The sequence below is a fragment of the Notamacropus eugenii genome, chromosome 4 (assembly GCF_028372415.1).
Source record: "Notamacropus eugenii isolate mMacEug1 chromosome 4, mMacEug1.pri_v2, whole genome shotgun sequence".
Taxonomy (NCBI): Eukaryota; Metazoa; Chordata; class Mammalia; order Diprotodontia; family Macropodidae; genus Notamacropus; species Notamacropus eugenii.
Genome location: NC_092875.1, coordinates 95,671,942 through 95,694,365, shown reverse-complemented (window position 1 = coordinate 95,694,365; position 22,424 = coordinate 95,671,942). Strand labels below are relative to the sequence as shown.

At 37.1% G+C, this 22,424-nt stretch overlaps 1 pseudogene; it reads right to left on the bottom strand.

Annotated features, from left to right (window-relative positions):
• Nucleotides 1–21,391: 21,391 nt before the first annotated feature.
• On the bottom strand, nucleotides 21,392–22,197 carry LOC140502283 (mitochondrial carrier homolog 2 pseudogene; annotated as a pseudogene).
• Nucleotides 22,198–22,424: the final 227 nt, after the last annotated feature.

The window sequence follows — 22,424 nt, the reverse complement described above, 5'->3', positions numbered from 1 at the left end:
TATCCCCCAGATTCAAGGGGTATATATAGGAGGATAGGTAGCTCATGTAAGCTCTAATGGTCCTTATCACAACTCTTACTCTCACTGATGAGCTTCAGGTCTCAGCAGGAATATGTTTCCTCTCATGATTCTTGAGTGTACCCCTGAGCAGGGTGTTGGAGTGGGCTCTCTCAGGTCAGGTTTGATGTTGGGATTAAATAAGGAATTTGTAGGTCATTGAACAGTTTACAAAAGTAGTTTTACTTAGTCCCAACATCGCAACAGTAAGCAACAAGGACACTTAGCTTTGGTGGACATTCCTCCTCCCCTCAGAGCATCTGTTCAGCAGGGTAAGGTATGGTGACTTGAGTGATCTTCAGGCATCCACCCTGTCTGAAGGACATTGACCCTGTATGGATAGAAACTTTATATCCTCAGGTGACCAAGAGGCAAAGTCAGTATAGTTAGTGGCCACCAGGTAGTCTGTCAAGGGAGGCAGAGCTTGAATTCTGCATTATCCCCAGGCCAATCAAGTCCACATTTATCAAATTGCTTGCTCATGTCCTTAGAGCACTTTTCTATTGGCAAATTGCTGTTATTTTCAAATATTGCTGTTAGTTTTCTCTATGTCTTAGATATCAAACTTTTATCAGAGGCATTTGATAAAAGTATTTTTTTTACAAAGTCAACTGCTTCTCTTCTTAGAGGTATTCATTTTGTTTAGTCAAAAGCTTTTCAATTTCATGTAATAAAATTTATTGTTTTAAACTTTTGTAATTGTTTCTGTCCCTTGTTTGGTTAAAAATTCATCTCCTAGTCATAGCTGTGAAAGTTATATGGTTTGCTACTCTTCTAATTTTTTTAACTGTATAACATTTAGGACATGTATTGGCTTAAAAAAGCCAGAAATTAATATGTTCCATTTTGTATTTTTATTTTGCTAAATATTTCCTAATTATATTTTAATCTGGCTCTTCTATACTCAGTATTAGGATGAATCTGTGGGAGGGGAATTCACACTTCTGGTCTTTAATATCTAATTCACTTGTCTATATATTGTGGAATGTGGTATAAAATGCTGATCTGGGTCCAATTTCTGCCAGACTTCTATCCAGTTTTCCTAGTAGTTCATATGAAATAGGAGTTCTTTCCTAGATAATTTATGCTTAATTTATTGAACTCTAGGTTACTGAACTCAATTATTTCTAATTCTTCCTTGTCTTCTTTGCCTACTAGAAAAGTGTACTTATGTACTTTTACACTTTTTAACTAGTAATTTTAAAAAAAAATCATGTATCTTCATTTTCAAAGAGAATCATTAGATTTTCCTGGGAAATCAATTTTGGGGTGGAGCCCCTGCTTTAAAATCATATGCATGCATCATATTCTAACTTATCTCTAGATCTCGTGAGACCCTGATTGATGTTTAATGATAAATAATATCTAATTTTTTGTAGTTTTAATAATTTTTTCCTATTATAGTTTTGAGACTTGAGGATGATGTACCTTAGTAAGGTGAATTTTGAGTTTCTTTTTGTTGGGATCGTATGAATTTTTTTTTTTTTGCTTGCCAAGAGTCATTTATGTTTTACTAGTTCAGGAAAGTTTGCTCGTATAATTTTTTGAAAAATACTGATTATATAATTTTCTTCTTTGGTCTTCTGCAAGACTCCAGTAATCTAGCCATTTTTTCCCCTTGATCTGTCTTCCAAATCTATCACTTTCATTTGCATTACTTCTTAGCCTTTTTCTAGTTATTTTCTGACCTTGGCTTTTTCCTCCATTTCAACTGCATTACATAACATTCTGATTACTACTCTATTAATTCTTATTATTATTGTGTTCATTGATATTTTCAGATTTTTTTTCTGTTAGTCTTTTTTTGCTGAGCTTTCCCATCTCATTCCTGGAGTTTTTTATCTGCTTTCAGTTATCCTTTAATTTATTCCAAGATTTTTTTTTTAGCTTTAGTAAGTTCTTCCTTTAATTCCTTAGGTGTGTCCATTATCAATTTAATCTTAAATTCTAGGATTTCTTATCTTGTTTTACTTCTGGTATTATTTCTCAAATAATTTCATTTTGTTTGTCTCTCCCTCACCCACTCTTCTATTTGTATGTATGTATGCATGCATATACATATGTACCTGTGTATATTTGTATACACATATATATGTGTTTGAACTGGATTTGTGATTTCATTGGCACAAAGAAGTTACAGTGAGGAAAATTCCTTTGCTAATAGAGGCATCTGGTCTGCAACTTAAAGTCTTAGACAATTGCTTGAAATAGCAAGAGGCTATTTCACTCACCCAAGGTCACATAGCCAGGATGTATGAGAGAAAGGTCTTGAACAGTTGTTTTCTCTCAGGCTGGCTCTCTACCCATCACACTATGCTGTGTGTATACATATATGCACACACACATAAATATATATCTATAATGTATATAATGATATACATACATTCACATCTATATGATGTATATTTTTAGTTTGAACTTTTCTCCATCTTTCTCATTGTTTTTTTTTTGGTGACTTTTAATTCTTTTTTGAGGTTTCCTTTAGTTATTTCTGTTGCTTTTAAGGAGGGATCATGAAGAACCAGGATCCAAGATTCCATTTTTGTGAAAGACTGGGATCTTGCCTTTATGTACTACCTGTTGTTCATAGGCATTTCAGTTCTCTGTGGGTACTTTTTATCCACTGAAAGGGGGTAAAAATTTTATCATGTTGGACTATTTATTGTCATTTACTCAATCATATTTATTCATCATAAATCATATTCACATATATATATATATCAGCATTTATTAAACCCCTCCTCTGAGCTAGGCACTCACTGTACTGGGTGCCTGGGATATAAAAGCATACAAAATATATACAACATAAATGCAAAGTTATTTCTGTAGGGCATGACTGTACAGTACTATCTACTAAGGGGACCAGAAAATGCTTTCTCTGACCTTGTTGTATGAATCAGTTTGTTGCATCAGTCAAATCTGAGCCAACTGAGAGGAGGGTCCTTAAGTAACAAGCTATCAGACAGGTAAATTTTTTACTTTTTCCCCAGCATGGTTTTCAGAAAGTCAAGGAGGCTGCTCCAGGAAAAGTAGGTCTAGTTGGGCCAAAAGTGGGTGTGGAGAAGCTCCAATGACTGGAAGCATGAGGATAGGAACAGGAGTATTGGGTGGTGGAGGAGGAAAAAAGACATTAACTACTCAGACACTTTACAATTTTATCCGTGTAGCTTGTGCTTAGGGATTAGGAGCACAGTCATGGAACAGGGCTATGTGATTGTCATTTTATTCTAACACAAGGATTCTTAACTTGGGGTTAAGATTTCAAGGGGTCCGTGAACTCAGTTGGGAAATTTTTATTTTAGTAGCCTCATGATGAAATTTAGTGTTTTCTGCAGTTAAGAATTTAAAAAAAAAACACCACACAACACTGTTCTGAGAAGGGATTCATAGATTTTACCAGACTGTCAGATGGGTCCATGACACAAAAAAGGTTAAGAACCTCTGCCCCAAGAGGAAAAAAAAATAGATTTGGAAGATTGGTGGTGATAGACAATAGATTGAAAAATTATCAAATGTTTATACTATGTGTCAGACATTGTGGTAAGCACTAGGGATACAGATACAAATAAGTAGTAAAGTTCATGCCCTCAAGGAACTTAACATTCTAGTGGTTAAAACCACACGTAAAAGGGAACTAGAAAGGCAAGGAGCAAAACTACATGATTTGAACTTGACTAGAAAGTGAGTTGGAGTCTTGCAAGTTATGGCAGAAGCTTATTGATTAGAGTCAAGCATAGTTCCAGACAGCAGGAGGCAAACAGGTAAAAAGCAAGGCACTTCCTGTTGGGTTTTCATTCATACCTGGTTTGTGAGGATGTTGTTGTTTTCATATGTGTGTGTGTGTGTGTGTTTATGCATATACATATACACACACATACATAAAGACAGTCATAAATACACACATACATAAAAAAACTACCTTTAAATCTTGAACAAGTCATTGAACTTCCCTGGGTCTCAATTTCATCATTTGTAAAATTAGTGGGTTGGTCTAGAGGGATGAGGCTAACATCACTTTCAGCTCTAAAATTCTGTAATTCCATAGTGAGTTCTTTAAGGATCAGAAAAACAGGATTAAATTGCATTTATTATCCTTAAAATTATGCCACTGCTTTAGGCTTCAGCATGGCAGCCATTAACAGAACTTTCGACTTATCCTGGAATATGAATATTTTGAGTGGTATCAAATAGCTGAGAGGATGAGGCAGTGGGTGCTAGAGTGAGCAAAGCATTCTCACAAAGAAATTTCAAGGTCTGCAAAAAGGAAGAGACTACAAAGAGAGATCAGTATCCAACAAGTGAACACATTTCCATGGCAAAAAAAAAGAAATCTTGCAGCCGTTATTTTAACTAATCCCAAGGACAAAGTTTTAAAAATGATCCTTCTATACATTTTTTTAAAATTACAGGTAAATCTTCTAGAGATGACATAGGTCTGCCAAAGACAACTACTTGTCAGTTACTTCTGTAAGTCCAAAGCAATAATCAGATGTCTTTTTTTAAAAATAATTCTGTTACACGAATTTAATAGGGAGATCTCCAGATGCATTGTAGCACTTACATGCACCACCTACGTGAAGTGAAAAGGCTGTACTAGGTACTGCTATTTGGGCAGTATTCAAATTGGTATCTAATTGGACTGGAAATTCTGTGGCATGAGATTTTGAGTGTCAACTCAAAGTCAGCTGAAGCTGTCTCTTCCAAGCAGGCCTTCATCAACTCTTGTATGCACTCTTGTAATAGCCTCCTAATTGGTCTCTTTGTCTCTGGTTTCTTCCATCTCCAAACTATCCTCTACACAGTCAACAAAAAGATTATTTTTTTATTTTTATTTTTATTTTTTTTATGATTTTTTTAATTTCACTTTTAACATTCATTTTCACAGAATTTTTGGGCTCCAAATTTTCTCCCCCTTGTCCCCTCCCCCCACCTCAAAACACCAAGCATTCTAATTGCCCCCATCTCCACTCTACTCTCTTCTCCATCGTTCCTCTCTGCCCTTGTCTCCATCCTCTCCTCTGTCCTGTTGGGCCAAATAACTTTCTATACCCCTTTACCTGTATTTCTTATTCCCTAGTGGCAAGAACAGTACTTGACAGTTATTCCTAAAACTTTGAGTTGCAACTTCTTTTCCTCCCTCCCTCCCCTCCCCCTCCCTTTGGAAGGCAAGCAATTCAATATCGGCCAAATCTGTGTAGTTTTGCAAATGACTTCCATAATAGTTGTGTTATATAAGACTAACTATATTTCCCTCCATCCTATCCTGCTTCCAATTACTTCTATTCTTTCTTTTGATCCTGTCCCTCCCTGTGAGTGTTGACCTCAAATTGTACCCTCCTCCCCATGCCCTCCCTTCCATCGTCCCCCTCACCGTGTTTATCCCCTTGTCCTCCACCTTCCTGTATTGTAAGATAGGTTTTCATACCAAAATGAGTGTGCATTTTATTCCTTCCTTTAGTGGAATGTGATGAGAGTAAGCTTCATGTTTTTCTCTCACCTCCCCTCTTTTTCCCCAAACTAAAAAAAAATCTTTTGCTTGCCTCTTTTATGAGAGATAATTTGCCCCATTCCATTTCTCCCTTTCTCCTCCCATATATTTCTCTCTCACTGCTTGATTTCATTTTTTTTTTTAAGATATGATCCCATCCTATTCAATTCACTCTGCGCACTCTGTCTCTATGAGTGTGTGCGTGTGCATGTGTGTGTGTGTGTGTGTGTGTAATCCCACTAAGTACCCAGATACTGAATAGTTTTAAGAGTTACTAATATTGTCTTTCCATGTAGGAATGTAAACAGTTCAACTTTTATAAGTCCCTTATGACTTCTCTTTGCTGTTTACCTTTTCATGCTTCTCTTCATTCTTGTGTTTGAAAGTCAAATTTTCTTTTCAGCTCTGGTCTTTTCATCAAGAATGCTTGAAAGTCCTCTCTTTCATTGAAAGACCATTTTTTCCCCTGAAGTATTATACTCAGTTTTGCTGGGTAGGTGATTCTTGGTTTTAGTCCTAATTCCTTTGACTTCTGGAATATCCTATTCCATGCCCTTCGATCCCTTAATGTAGAAGCTGCTAGATCTTGTGTTATCCTGATTGTATTTCCACAGTACTTGAATTGTTTCTTTCTAGCTTGCCTTCTGTTTCTAGAATCTCAGGGCAGTTTTCCTTGATAATTTCATGAAAGATGATGTCTAGGCTCTTTTTTTGATCATGGCTTTCAGGTAGGCCCATAATTTTTAAATTGTCTCTCCTGGATCTATTTTCCAGGTCAGTTGTTTTTCCAATGAGATATTTCACATTATCTTCCATTTTTTCATTCTTTTGGTTTTGTTTTGTGATTTCTTGGTTTCTCATAAAGTCATTAGCCTCCATCTGTTCCATTCTAATTTTGAAAGAACTATTTTCTTCAGTGAGCTTTTTGAATCTCCTTTTCCATTTGGCTAATTCTGCTTTTGAAAGCATTCTTCTCCTCATTGGCTTCTTGAACCTCCTTTGCCAATTGAGTTAGCCTATTTTTCAGGGTGTTATTTTCTTTCACATTTTTTTGGGTCTCCTTTAGCAGGGTGCTGATTTGTTGTTCATACTTTGCTTGCAAGTCTTTTATTGCTCTTCCCAGTTTTTCCTCCACCTCTCTAACATGATTTTGAAAATTGTTTGGGCTCTTTATGACCTTTTCCCAGAACTGATCCCATTGAGTGGGCTGGGATGTAGAAGCACTGACTTCCGTGTCTTCCCCTGATGGTGAGCACTGCTCTTCCTCATCAGAAGGGAGGGGAGGAGAAACCTGCTCACCAAGAAAGTAACCCTCAATAGTCTTGGTTTTTTTCCCTTTTCTGGGCATTTTCCCAGCCAGTGACTTGAGCTCTGAATATTCTCCTCACACCCACCTCGCCTCCAGATCCTCCCAGCCCGCACTTGGGGTCTGAGAATCAAATGCTGCTTCCCAGCCTCAGTGCTTTGGGCGGGGGCAGGGCTGCTATTCAGTGTGAGATTAAGTTCAGGTGCTCAGGTCAGGGTGGTCTTATCCATTTTAAAGATGCATTCAGCCAATCAAGGAGTGTTGGTTGTTCCCACTGGTAGAAGTCACAGTGGATTCCATGCTAGGCAAACTGAGCATGCTCAAAAGTCCAGCCTATATTTATCTATATACATTTTTATACAAATATGCATATATGTATGTTGTCTCCATCAGAATGTAAGTTCCTTGGGAATAGGACTATTTCACTTTTGCCTTTGTATCCTTGGCACCTAACACCTTAACTGGTATATAGTAGATACTTAATAAATTGATTGATTGATTGATTGCACATCTCACTTGTAATAGTGCCGTATTTTTAGGGCATTTGTTAAATTTGTATTGAATGAGTAAATGAATGAGCACATTCTTATAAAAAGACTTTAAAATTTCACTTTGGAATGGAAATAGCTTCACAGGACAAATCTTGTGCAAAGACAATCCAATGTCCCCTCTTAGAGAAAGATAATCTGGGGGCAACCTTAAGTCATAAATCCTAGTTTTTATCCGTCCCAGAGAACTTTCAAAATATAGTCATCCAACTGTCTCTGCAGGGAGTTATCCTCTTCTCTCTTCTCCTCATCTCTTCTCTGCTATACCCCTCCTTCCCTTCCCTTTTCTTTCTTCCTTACTCCCACCCCCTCTCTCTAGTAGAAGTAGTAAAGATTAATTTATTCAGTAAGGATAACAGCTGGGAATTAAAAGTAGAGCAGCATGAAATTATCCTACTTGGATTCTGGCCAGAACAGTGGAGTTTAACACTCCTACTCTTGTGAAAAGTTTTGAGTCTTTAGAGCTTCAGGTTTATATTTCATCCAGGATAAACTAAAATGCTTCAGCATGTGAAGTGACATAAAAGAATGTACATACTCTTCTACTTCCATCCCTGGCTATGCATCCTTCTATCCAGGAATGTTCTGGTAAATGTTTAATAACCAGAGTTTTCTGAAAAAAAAAATACATACATGTGACAAATCTTTAAGTTTAACAAACATTATGTACATTTTCTCCATCACCATGTTAAGTCTAGACAATCAACAAAACAATAAATCAACACTGATTTGTAGCATTTGCCAATTTCTGAGGTATAAATACTCACACTGAACATTTAACAACCAGCTCTTATAAGTTTCTGCAAGCTGATATGAGCTGGCTCCAGCACAACTCTACTTCTAATAGCTTTAAATAAATCCAAATACATTATGGTCCTGAGAAAGTTTATAGCCGTTATCTCTTTTCCTAAAAGGGGAATGACTTCTCAAGTGAATAAGAAATGCCTCAATTACTGTTCTTTGGAATAGTTATTCTTACATAATCTCCAAAAGGAATATATTTTTAAATGTTATAATCTGAATTAATATTTACTTTGATAGTAACATAATGATATATTTTGATAATGCCATTTTGACATCACTTACAATGCTGCATTTATTCTGAAAAATAGTTTTACGTAAAAAAATAATTTCCTTCCTCCCACAGTACATACATTAAATGATGATCATATGTAAAACAATACTTTTTAGTTCAAGTCTTTAAAAAAAAGTCTATTAGTTCTCTTTGTACAGCTTGATTTAGATAACTGGGCCTTTATTCTAATTTCCCTAACTTAGCTTTCTGTCTTTGATTAAGACAGCCAGAAGGGGTTCTACAAACTACACTTGACAAAGTAGCATAATTCATTAAATTGTTACTAAGTATGTGTTTTGTGCTGTGCTATATTCACAGTGCCTATACTGGCCATGAATATCCTGGTACAATTCTGAATCATGAAATACCACGGACTCTCCATATGGAAGACAGAACCAAACCGTTTATGCAGGCACCAGAAAGCCAAATCCATCATAGTAACAAAAATCTATACATAGTCACAATGCAGAGGTCACCACCAGCCCCAAGCCTTCCCCCTGCTAGGCTTCCCACAAACCAACTCCCTTAAACAAATCACAAACAAGCCCTTTCACTCACACTAGCCAGCAGTCTGCTTGCCTGTATCCTTCCTAGCTCTAACTGCTTTCATGACTAACTTCCTCTCAACCCTGCTCTAGCTCCACCTCTTCTTGTTTTACCCTTCCTGCTCCATCCCTTCCTGTTCTACCCATTTGACAAACTCCTCCCACCACCGGCTCTATGTGACTCAGATTTCCATGTGACCCAGAGAGGTCACATGAACCTATTAATGAATGGGAAAGATCTTCCCATTTAAATTACCATTACAACTGCTGATGGAAAGACAAAGACAGAAGATTCCAGCAAAAATGGCTGTCTTAAGAAAAAAAGCTATTTAGTTCCCACACATCTACTCCTGCAAAAACCTAAAATCTATACTCAATGTTCAAAAAATCCAATGGAATGCTTAATTTCTACCACAAAACCACATCAAAAGTCAAATAGAAGCCCATAGGCAATTAGAAAAAATGGACACCAGCTAGCACCATCACAAGAAAACTAGCCCACAGTCTCTCAGTGATCAGAGATAGTCAGAGACATGTATAGCCTGACATTCTCTATGTCCAGAGGCAACAAGAGCACAGAGCTCTCCTGAAAAACATCCTAGCATGGTCAGAAAGCTCCAGAGTGGGGACCTTGGAAGTCCCAAAGAATGAAGTTCAAACAAGGACAATTGAAGCCCCCTGGCTCCATGGTCTCTAGCATTCTGTCCTGAGATACCACTGAGGACCCTGAAAATTCAGTAAGATGAGCCTCAAAGATCTAGGACGGATGAAAGGATTCTACCTCCAGGAGGAAGAAATTCAGATAGTTAGAACAAGAGCAAACAGGGTTGAATACTCTGCCTGAATATGCATCAGGAGACAGAGCAATTTAAGACCTAAAGCCAGAGAGATAAATGAATCAAAGATGACTCCATCCAATATTCAACATCTTTGCAGATTGAGAAATCCTCCAAAAGAAAAGAAATGAGTAATTCTATAAGAAAAAAGAGTTTATAAAAAAATGGATTTTTCATAATGATTTTATAAGTATCTAGAAGAAATGAAGCAAGAGGTAAAATTAAAAAGTTCTAGAGGAAAAAATTAGTAGAAGAATAAGCAGCTTAGAAGAAAAAGTGATAAATTTTACCTAAGTAAGAGTCTCTAAAAACTAGAACTGATCAACAAATCACGAGAAAGCAAGAAATACTAGAAAAATTGAAGAAAATAGAAGAAAAGGCAAGATATTTGTTTAAGATTATTTTAAAAACTGGCCCATGAACAGGCCAAGGAGAGATTATTTAGGAATTATCATACTCCTTGAAAACTATGATAAAAAAAGTGGATACAATATTTCAAGAAATCATAAATGAAAACTGTCTAGATCTATTAGAACTAGAAGATAGCATGAAGGTAGAAAGAATTCCCTAGTTTGCTCCTGAAAGAAATCCCAAAGTACCAGGAATGCCATAGACTAAGTTCGGAGCTTTCACATCAGGGAGAAAAAATTCTATAAGCATCCAGGAAGCAGTTCAAGTACCAAGAAACTATAGCTAGGATCACAAAAGACTTGACTGTTTCTACTATAATCAAGAAGAGATCTTATAATACAGTATTCCCAAAGTCAAAAGATATAGGCTTACAACCCAAAGTAATTTATTTTGCAAAGCTAGGTATAATCCTACAGGATTGGGGAAGGGGAGGGGAATGGATTTTGAATGGAATGAACTTTTGAGCATTTCTAATAAAACCACCAGAGCTAGGGTAGGATGCTTGAAATTCAAAAGTGAATCCAGAAATGCCTAGAAATTTATTTGAGCGATTGGAAAGAGGTGTGTGATGACACAGTGCTTACATTCTAATAGGAGAAGAAGAAACAAATGTTTCTTCAGAACCTTAAATGTCTTCAAAGGATACTGAGGAAGTTAATAAGAAAAACAGAGGTCTGAATTGGTTTTGTTCTGAGAGTTTGAAGAGTCAAACAGAAGGATGAGTAAAAGCAATAGATTCGTGTAGAAAGAAGAAGGAAGGAGGTAGAACTTATTATTTCTCACAAGTGGGATGCATGAGAAGAATTTAAAAGTATGGAGTAAGGGGTGGTGGTGGTGATCCTTAAATGAATCAAATTCTTCTTTGAAATAGCCAAAAAGAGCATTGGACACAGTCACTCCCATAGTTTGGTTTAGAAATACATCCACTCAATAAGGAAAAAAGTGGGATAAGAAGTGGGAGAAGTTAATGAGAAAGGATAATACTGAGGAGGAAACAGCTGTAAACAAAATAAATTTCATGATCCTGAAGAAGGGATTAAAACAGAAAAGGAAAGGAAAGAACTCATCTGAGGAGCTATCTTGGATTGCCTCAGATAATTGGGAAATGGCTGAATTACCTGTGGCAGAAAAACGGGATAACAAAAGATATGAATTTAAAATTTTTTTTACAGTATGAATTGACACAAAGTGCAATGAAAACTAGGAGTATGAAAACTAAGTTAAATTTATAAGAATAAGAACCATTGTCTAATTGATAAATGATGAAATGATATGAATAGGCAATTTTCAGAAGAAAAAAATCCAAGCTATCAACAGTCATATGAAAATATGCTCTAAATCACTAAAAATTAGAGAAAGGTAAATTAAACCAACTCTGAGGTACCACCTCATACCCATCGGATTGTCTAAATTAACAAACATGAAAATGATAAATCCTGGAAGAAATTTAGAAAAATAGATACTTCGATGTATCATTGGTAGAACCTTATATTGGTCCAACCATTCTGGAAAACAATTTGTAACTATGCTCAAAAAAGTATTAAACTATGCATTCTCTTTGACTCAGCTATACAACTACTAGGTCTATACCTCAAAGGGATCAAATAAAAAGAAAAAGGACCCAAATGTAAAAAAATATTTATTGCAGTTATTTTTATGATGGCAAAGAATTAGAAACTGAGAGAATGCTTATCAATTCAGGAATGGATGAATGTTATGGTATATGATTGTGATGGAATTCTAGTTTTCCATAAGAAATGATGAAGGGGATTGTTTCAGAAAAATCTGGGAAGATTTGTATGAATTTATGCAAAATGAAGTGTATAGATTCAGGAGAACAATTTATACAGGAATAGCAATATTGTAAAAGTAATCAGCTTTGAAAGACTTAGGATCAGTGATCAACAAAATGACCAGTCATAAAATGAAACATGCTATCCATCTCTAGATAAAGAGCTGATGAACTCAGAGTAGTTATTTAAACATTTCTTTCTTTTTCTTTCTCCCTCTTTTCTTTCTTTCTTCTCTCCCTCCTTCCTTCCCTCCTTTTCCTCCTTCTTTCTTTCCTTCCTTCTTTCCTTCTATCTTTCTTTCTCATTTCTTTTTTAGACATGGCTAATGTAGAAAGGAGTATACATATTAGTAATTTGTTTTATTTTTCTTGCTTTCTCAACATATGTAGGGGGAGGCAAGTAGAGAATTCCGAAATTAAAATTAAATTTTAAAATTGAATGCCAGGAGAATAATTGTAAAGAAAACAACTTTGAAAGACTTAGAGCTCTGATCAGTTCAATGAAACCAACCACCTCCTGACAGAAGAAATAATGGACCCAAAGAAAAAGACATACACTTTCAGACATGGGCACCAAGTAGATTCATTTTACTTGACTATGTTTATTTTGTCACAAGGTTTTTATTGTTGCTGCTCTGACACTTAATTGGTGCGTGTGTGTGTGTGTGTGTGTGTGTGTTGCAGATCAGAGGAGAGAGGGTTGGCAGTAGTGATGTCCCTAAAAAGAGAGGGCCTTAGAAACATTTTTTTTAATGCATAGAAGGGAACAGAAGAAAACTTAAAGGAGGACAGTTTTGGAAGTTACATGTCAAGTTTATTATATACTTTTAAAAAAATCAGGCAGTATAAAATGTAGTTTCACAGTTTCATATAGAATCCTTTTTTTGTATTTGACTATATATGTGGAAATGCCTTGTTTTGTTGTTTTTAAGTTCAGAATAAAAAATATAAATGAGAGAAAGACAAAGAGAGATGAAATGGACTTCCTTGCTCTCAAAGAATTTTCATTCGAGTAGATAAATGGGGGATTGATAGCATGTAAGAATTAGGCTGATAAATAAGTGGAGTATAGTATATTAAGTCAACTGAGGGAGAGATCATTTCTGGCTGAAGAGATTCAGAAAAGAATTCATGGAGGAAATAGTATTTGAGTTTGGCTTTGAAGAACAGGTAAGGTATCAACTGGGGGAGGTGGGAAAGAAGGTGTGGATATAGGGACCAGTATTAGCAAAGGTATAGAAGTAGGGAAGTTCAAGATAGGCACAGACAATGGTGATTATTTGGACTACATGGCCACTGAAGTCCCTTCCAATTCTTGATTTTATACCTTAGGTTTGCTGCAATGTAGAATATGTGAGGGATAGTAATGAGGAGGAAAGGCTAAAAAGATATGCTGAGGATTTGAATGCCAAGCAAGGCTATAGTATTCACTTGGCAGGCAATAGGAAACATTAACTGTTCTTGAGCAGATAAATTAAATTATAATTTCTATAGATTTCTGTAGATAAGGTAGACCAATATGGCAACAAAAATGACTAAAACATGACACAAGAAAATAAACATCAACAAAATTAAAATTAGTAAATGAACAAAGATAAGTATTGCTATGATAAAAAACTCTGATGCAAATAAAAAAAGCTAAAGTATCAGAAAGAACACAGGAAAAAGAGAAGATACATAAAAGGAATGTACTCAAACAGATAAATGACAAATTTAAAGAGATTAAATAAGACTCAGTCTTAGTAAGAAAATCATAGAAAAAAAAAGCCTGAAAAAAAATTTAAAATCCCAGGAGGAACTCAAATGAGAATTTAAAATGCTAAGGAAATAATGGAGGCTAAAAATAAAAAAACTTAAAGAATTTCACAAAGGCAACCAGCCACAGGCATTACAGTAGAAAATGAAATTACACACAATACAGAACAAGTATAATTTCAGGCTCAAAAAAATCATGGAATTATGCAACTAAAAAACAAGTTTTCAAATGACATGCTTAGGAAACATCACAATGCACCTGTTAGTGACTGGCATCTCAGAATATTGTGAAAAAAGAATTTGAACATTATATTCCAGAAGGTTCTCAAAGAAAATTTCTCAGAATTGGGGGAAAAAAGTAATAAAATATCAAAAGAATTTACAGGACCCAAGCAAGGAAGAACCTAATATTTAATAGGCTCATTATAGTTAAATTTATGATGATAAGGGAAAAATACTTTAGGCTGGCAAAAGAACTGCATAAATCATTTAGGAACAATAATCACAATCACAGTGGACTTTTCAAGGAGGAAAGGAGATAATTGTACTTATTGCAAAGTAACTAAGTAGCGTGGGACAGGACACAAATCTAGAATCGTCTGCCTACTAAAATTTAGAAGCCTTTTTGAAGGCAAAAGGTGAATCTGAGAAATACACAGATTTTGGATGAGTACTATTTAAAAGTGGAGTAGCCTAAATTAGAATGGCCTGGAATTTTCCAGCAAAGGTGAGATGTTACTTGCTGTGGATGTTGTGGAGGGAATTTTTGCTTAGGTCTGAGTTGGACCTTCTGAGTCCTTCCCTAGCCACTGAATTTCTATGAAAAGTCTACGGAAAAACATGAATTTCAGGGAAATGCCCCCCTCCCCCCCCCCCGCCGCCGCCCCCAGACAAAAAGATAAGTATTTAGAACAATTTGTACTTCTCAATTTAGGATAAACAAATTGTTAACAGAATATGAGAACTCTTTGCATTCTTTCCCGGCTAAATCATTTAGTGTTTTAGGAAGGCATTTCAGAGAAACGGAGAGAAAGCAAAAAGAGAGGCAACCACCAAGGAAGGGAAAGAGAAGTGTAATCTTTCAGATTACAGATTGCTTTAAGAAAATCTCACATCATAGACAAAGGGGAAACATAAGTTAAGAAAACTTACATGTTAAAGAAAAACCAATTTTGTTAGGTTTGGGTTAGTAAAAAAATGTGAAGAACAATAAAGTTTTTAAAAATTCTCCTTTGATCGAACTATATAAGGTAAAAGAAGAGGCTCAAAGAAACGCCCACACCATGGCTCAGGGTAAATGGGAGGATGGTAACAGATGATGAAGAGAAGGCAGAAGTATACCAATTTTATTTTGATACTGATTTTTCCATCAAGGAAAATGAGCCTTTACTTAGAAAAGAAGAGACAACACTGTTACTGTGGTACCTGATGGAGGGGTTAGTGTTGAAGCCAGTAACTTCTATGGTATAAACCTGTGTGGCAGAGCTTCTCGTGATATGAAGCAACTTTGGGGGTATTTTCTCACTGACTTGTATGCTCTAAACAAGAAAACCTACCACATGTAAATTATAGAAAGGAATTTTATTAAAAGAAGAAGAAAAATAAGCTCTCAACTGAGAAACTTCATGCCAGAGATCTTGAGGGTCAATACCCCAGAATCACTTATGGAACTTGAGTCCCAAAGTCCATTAGTATGCATCCCATTGCTGGAACTCAGTGCCTGGTGCCTATATGAGGGGTGAGGTGGAGTTGGGGAAAGTGGGACAGAGGGGAGCTTCACTTTTTTTTAAAATTATGAGTCTCTTTAGGTCTTTTCAGTCTCTTGGACACATCTGACTTCCAGTTTGAAGAGAAAGAAGATAAATATTGCCACACCACTTCAGGTTGCTGAAGGGAAAGACTCTGAGAAGAAGCTAACAGAAGAGGGGGTGGCTGTCTCCATCATGACCCTATCCTCAGCTTGCTACACTAGAGACTCTGGGGAACTTCCCCTAGGACTCTCTATCTTGGTTGAGCTCCCAATGGGGAGGGCAGGAGTTCTTAACCTATGGTCTGTGAATTTGGTAGGGGAACAAAATAAGCAAGGACTTGAAGCTGAGGATGAACAGAGGGTGTTCAGCTAACAATAAGGAAGACCAGATGGAGCTGTGAGAAGGAGAGAAGTGGGAGTCAAAGTTGCATTGGTAGGGTGTAGCTGGATTACAGAGAGCACTGTTTTCTAAGATAAGAAATTTAGACTTTTATCTTACAGTCAGTGAAGATCCATGTAAGGTTTGTGAGCAAGGGTATAACGTGATAGAGTCAGAAGCCTTATCATCATCTTCAAATAATAGTGATAGCATCCAGATCTGTAAATTCTTTGGTATAGGAAATGCCCAGGTGAAGAAATTCCCTCCGCCAAGGTGTGAAATAACTATATTCTTAGAAAGTTGACTGTGGCAAGCTGAAGTCATTTATCCATGATGCTAAATATATTTGGTGGTAGTAAAAAAAAAGCAAAACTCCAAGTCAAACGTCTGTTTGGGGGAGAGTAGGGGGGCTTTTCTGAGATCCATAGACCTCTGAGTTTACCATTGCTCTAGATACAAAGAAATGACAAGAAAAAATCACTAAAGAATACCCCAAAGGCAATGAACAAAATCGTTCTAATTACACACAAGCACACACATTATATTGTATATGTGTACATACATATATATGCTTAATACAGATGTGTATATACATACACACATATTCTATATGTGTTTAATTACACTCAGTTTGCTTATTGGCTTTTGGGTGACAAAAAGTGTCTCAAAAGTTTTCTGGTTGTTGTTTGGTTGTGTCCAACTTTTGTGAGCCTATTTGGGGTATTCTTACAAAGATACCTTTTGCTTCTCCAGTGCATTTTACAGTTAAGAAAAATGAGGCAAACAGGGCTAAGTGACTTATACAGGGTCACATAGCTAGTAAGTGTCAGAGTCTGCACTCAGAAAGAGGGAGTCTTCCAGGTTCCAAGCCCAGCACACAACCTAGCTTCTCAAAAGTCTTAATGCAGCTTTAAGTTTTAATCTATGTGAGATACAGTGGATAGCCCACTGGCCCTGAAGTCAGGAGGACTTGTGTTCATATCACAGCCTCAGACACTTACTAGCTGTGTGACCTTGGGGCAAGTCACTTGATCCCAGTTGCCTCAACAAAAAAACCAGAATCTCCCACCAAAACAAAAAAAGGATTAATTTATGTGTATGCATCTATTACCTATATAGACAGATATAAATGTATACACACAGCATAGTGTGGTCAATAAAAAGTTAGCCCCAGAGAAAGACCCAGAAAAACTTCTGCCTCTGGACACATGCTTTCTTTGTGACCCTGGGCACTTAAACTTTCAGAGACTAGGCAACTCTCTAAGACTTAATTCCAGAGAAGGTACTGATCTTCATTTGAAGAAAAAGTTTCCTGGATGTTCCCTATACTACTGAAATTATAGGTCCTATCCCTAGCTTTGATATATAATAAAACATTTTGCATTTGCTTTCTGGAAGTCCATTCTCCCCTATATGAACCCTCTGCACCGGAACCTGTCCCATTCTCCTCTGAGTTAATGAGGCGCTTCATTCTTCTAGCCTCGTGTTCCTTATCCTCATTGCACATGGGAGGTTTTGGATGACCTAGATATTTGCTTCAGTAAACTACTTTCAGAGAGCAGACATAGCAACATGGCTTCACTTCTGGGGTCAGAGGGTTTGGGTTCAAGTTCTGTCTCTGACCTTAGAGAAATTTATGATAATACAAAGATTATTCCTTCCTCCAACACAATGGCATAGGAAGAGGCCTCATTTGATTCCTACTCTCCTTCAATATACTTAGTTCTACAGTCTCAATATAAAGACCAGTTTAGGACTTCTATAGTAGGATTGGCTAGATACCTTGAGGTCTCTTCCAGCTCTCATCTATGATCCTATATTAAGAGAGGGCAGCAGGGAGAAGGAGAAGTGGTATTATCACAGAAAGCTCAGATAGTTGTATTAAATCTATCAATCAAAGCTGTAAAGTAGATACAAATAATTACATCAGTTTGGAAGGAGTGAAGTGCTTTGATCACTGGATGAAGACAGATGAAGTTATGTAAGATATGTCTTGGTGATTGGCTGAAAGAATCAGGCACACCTCTGGGCCTATGTATATAATACAACAGGTCAATTCAAAGTAGTGAACTCTAAAAGCAGGCCAGCAGAGGTGTGGTGGTCTGGGAAAACCCACTAGTGAAATTCTTCTAAGCAGGAAATGCCCTTGAGAGAGAGGATGGAGTATTTCTGTCCCACTCCCCACCCCCTCTCCCCTCATCATTGATCAAGTGATGACTGAATTTCTGAAGGTTAGAAGAGTTGGGATTCCCCTCTACAACAATGGTTGTTGGCAGAGTCTACATCAAGGGCAGAAAGACAAACTCAGAATGCCAAGGAAAGGCAACTTCATGACTCTATAAGGGCACTGCTATTCAAAACTTAGCAAAAAGCTATAACTAAAGGGGAAATTCATGAAGACTCCAAGAAGGGAGAAAATTTGTAATGAGGAGCTTTTGTGTTTGCTCTTTGACTATATGTGCCTTCCAAACCTGTTTGAGGGGTTGTTTTTGTAACAATTCTCCTTTCTAAACCAGTTCTAAACCTTTCTAAAATCTAATTAACTCTGGTTGATAATCAATGGGCAAGCATACTTATTTGGGTTCATAAACCCATCTAGAATTGAGGACAGAAGTAGCTACTTTTGGGGGGACCTTGCTGTCAAATACAGCGAGAGCTGGGGAATCCACTATGGATCAGATACTACATGATGAATTGAATAGCCTCTGAAAGTATCTTAAAGAGTTAACCTCCTGATATGCGTGAATAGTTTAAGAGAAAAGATAGGATTCTATTTTTTTTCCAGTTTCACCAAAAGATCATGCATAATGCTTGATTGCCTTGAAGTTTTCTATCTTTTAAAGACTTTGTGAAATTCATTAACTTAATGTTAAGATGGCTGCTCCTTTAATGAGGTAGGTTTTAATTAGGTGAGCTTCTGAATAAAGAGAACAGGTTAATAGGAACATTCTTGCCTAAGTGTCTGAAGGGATATTGCTTTAGTGAGAAAGCTACAGTCATTTGGCAGGGTCTAGCCTATAGGTAGGAGCTGCCAGTTGGATCTGATCTTAATCTGATTTCATTTATAGGTAAGACAAGTCACTAGAAAAGAACAGCTGATAAATTATATGACAATATCTTGAATTTGGAGTATCTAAATAATTAAGAGGTGTGGCATAATGGGGGACAGAGCATTTGGAATGAGAAGACCTAGGTTAGAATCTTGGCTCTGGTACTTATTTATGACCTTTGTGACCTTGGGTAATGCAAGCCCCTGAATATTTATTAAATGGTTTCTACCCTTTTGGAACTTCCATTCTGAGGAGTTGTTGCTTCTATGAATGTTGCTGAAAATGTATTCATTTCTCTTGCCTGGATATGAGTGCCAGGATAAGAGAGCTTGAAGCTTATCTAAATTTTGTATTTCATCCAGTGCAAGGCATTGGATTCCTACCCACAGTTACATAATAAATGTTTGTTGAATTAAATTGCATTAAGTGAGGGGAACTACACTTTGAGTTGCTCCTCCAGCAGTACAAATTTTTGAGGTGGTGGACTGGGTGTAGGAGTACAGTTTATGACTGTGTGGAATGGTCTTTTTTCTCTGTTTAAAAAGTAACTGTCCCTCATTTTTGAGGAGAACCAGTGACATCATGGGGTGATCTCTTGATTCATGCATGACCTGAATTTAAGTGAGGCAGAATTGCCTAGTCACTTACCTTCTGTTTGTCTCTGCTTGCTCATTTGTAAAATGAGGATTATCTTTAACACTGACTTCCTAAGGTTGTTGTAAGGATCAAAAGACATAATATTTGTAAAGGACTTTGCAAACCTTAAAGTGCTTTTTAAATGCTAGCTATTATTATTATTATATCAACAACAAGAAACTCAATCATAAACAACCAAGGCTGAGAGAAGTTAAGAGATTTGCTCAAGGTCAGACAGGTAGCAAGTGTCTGAGGCAGGATTTAAACTCGGGTCTTGCTCACTGCAGGGACAACTCTCTAACTCTCTACCATGCTGCCTCTTGGATTAAATTCAGGACCTCAAGGAGGAAGTAAGTTTTGAGATGATATTGACTTTCTTATCCAACTGCTTTAATATGAGATGTGAGGAAAATTACACCAAAGTTCCCAGGGTGGAATACTGGATGAATGGCCAAGGAGAGAATGAAGGGATGTGATTTAGCACTGAGTAGAGGGCAAAGCTTCTGGAGAGGAAAATGCATGAAGGTTTGGGCAGTAAGCAGATCTGTTTGCCAGACTCTGACTTTCCACTTCACAGAATAATAAGAAATGAGGGCAGTTTGATTAGGAAGAACTAATTGGTGGAGGGCCATGAAATCTATTCTCTGAAGAGTTTGGTTCATTAGCCCTCAGCTGTTGACCCTGGAGCAGTGAGTGACTTGGGAGGGAGGATCTAGGGTGGTGGCTGTGGGGGTATTGGCGTATTCTTGCTCCTTGTGAAGAATCCTCCTTTTTTGACCTGCACATGCTATGTTTGTTAAATTAACTTTTAAATATATCTGTAATTTTAAAATAAATTTGATCTTTAGAAAAAAAAAACACTAGCACATCCACTCAGATACAATGGTCAGATTTTTAAAAAAATGGTCCTGGCTTCAGGGGCTCACTCTTGTACTTTAAAACAATTTTTTTCTTTTCCTTTGTATTGTTTTTTTTAAAATATTGCTTCTTGTAATTCTGTGTTCTCACTATCAAAAAATCAGGCTATTTGCTCTGTGGAAGCGGGAAAGCCATGAGCTGCTGTTAATATCCCTAAAAAAGAACATTAGGCTCTCTCTTACTCTTGAGGGTAAGTGTGGGCACCATTTAAAAGCAGTCTCTCAGCTCTGTGGGTCCCAAAGTGGCCCTTATCATGGGACTGTAGAGCCAAGAATATTTAGAAGGGAAAGCAAGAGAGTCAGGTGAGATCTCTTCTTGGTAGGGAATTCTGGCATTTGAGAGAATAATCTTTTGATTGGAAAGGACAAGAATGGCTAATAGAGAGTTGAAACCCTATAGAAATTGGGCACTAGCTTCCTGACTTCTCTTGAAGAACTGCATCCCAGGATGCTGAGAAAACTGGAAGATGCAATGGCTGAACCACTGTTAGTATTCTCTGAAAGATTGTGGAGAATAGAAGAGGTGGCATAAGACTGGAAAAATGACTATGTTGTTCTAATTTTCCAAAAGAGGAAAAAAAGTGAAATCTAAAAACTAAAGACCAGTGAGCTGGATTTAGACTACTGGCAAAGTGATAGTTAATAAATACCTAGAAAAGGAACAGTGATTAGAAAGAGTCATCATGGCTGACTCATCAAGGACAGATCTTGCCAGCTATCCTTCATCACCCTCCTGACCCCAACAGATTAAATTATGATTTTTAAAAAGTTTACCACACTAAAGAAATCAACATTCTCTTCCATAATTCGCACATCTAGGACTACAGAAATGGAATTGCCCCTGCCTCACATCTTCAAATTAACATCCTAGTAAGTCTTCCCAAAAGGGACCTTCTGAATAAACAAGCTATTTCCTCTGCTCATGTTTCTGTCTTTTTGTGTTGTATACCAACAGTCTTACTAGGATGGGTAAATTAGGACACAAGGAGGGAATCTACCAGTAAGCCCACAGTGGTTGACAGCCACAAAACTGAAGACAAACGTAAGGGGATAGATCAGCATTCTGGGAAAGGATCCAGTGAAGCCTGGGAATAACTCTTTGTTTCATTCATGGTGGAATCCCTTCTCTCTAGCGCATAGGTATTGAAGAGGTAGGCCAGTGAATTATACAACCACAAGGAAATGATGTCACACAAAAGCTGAGGACTAAGACTCAAAAAGAATCCTAGGCACCTCTCCTCTCAGTAAATAGTTATTATGGAGTCATGTAGCATTTTCTCTTTTCCACTGAATTATACTATAGACCTCAGGGTAATCATGTGGAAGGGATGCATGACAATGGTAGCAGTAGAACAAGCTATCACCTCTTGAGTAGTCTCCTTGACAACCTTGTTAAAGCTGGATGGGGCACCTTTCAGTGTAGGAGGAGGTGAAAATCCATGTTTTAACTCCTCATTGTCACATTCTTGGTATCAATGCAAAACTTTACTGGGAACCACAATTCCAGTGGCTCAAGAATTCAGTCTCGGAGTTAAGCCTTTGAGTAGCTCATATTTACTATTGAAATTCATAATATAATGGGCATAACAAAGAAGCCAGGGGAGTTGACAGACTCGATTACCTATGGTTGGAGGAAGAGGTTTATATCCCATCTATATGAATACTTTCACTTACATAAGCATCTGAAAGAGGATGATGAAGTCCATGCCCAACAACACCTGACTGGTCTCTCCTGCCATGATGGTACTCTTGGATGGATGGATGGACAGTGCAAGCAACCAACTGGGGTCAGTGGCTTTGCTTTCAATTCCTTTTTTGACAAAATTATTTGACTAGATCACAAGAATGCTGGAGATATCATTTACTCAGGTTTCAGTGA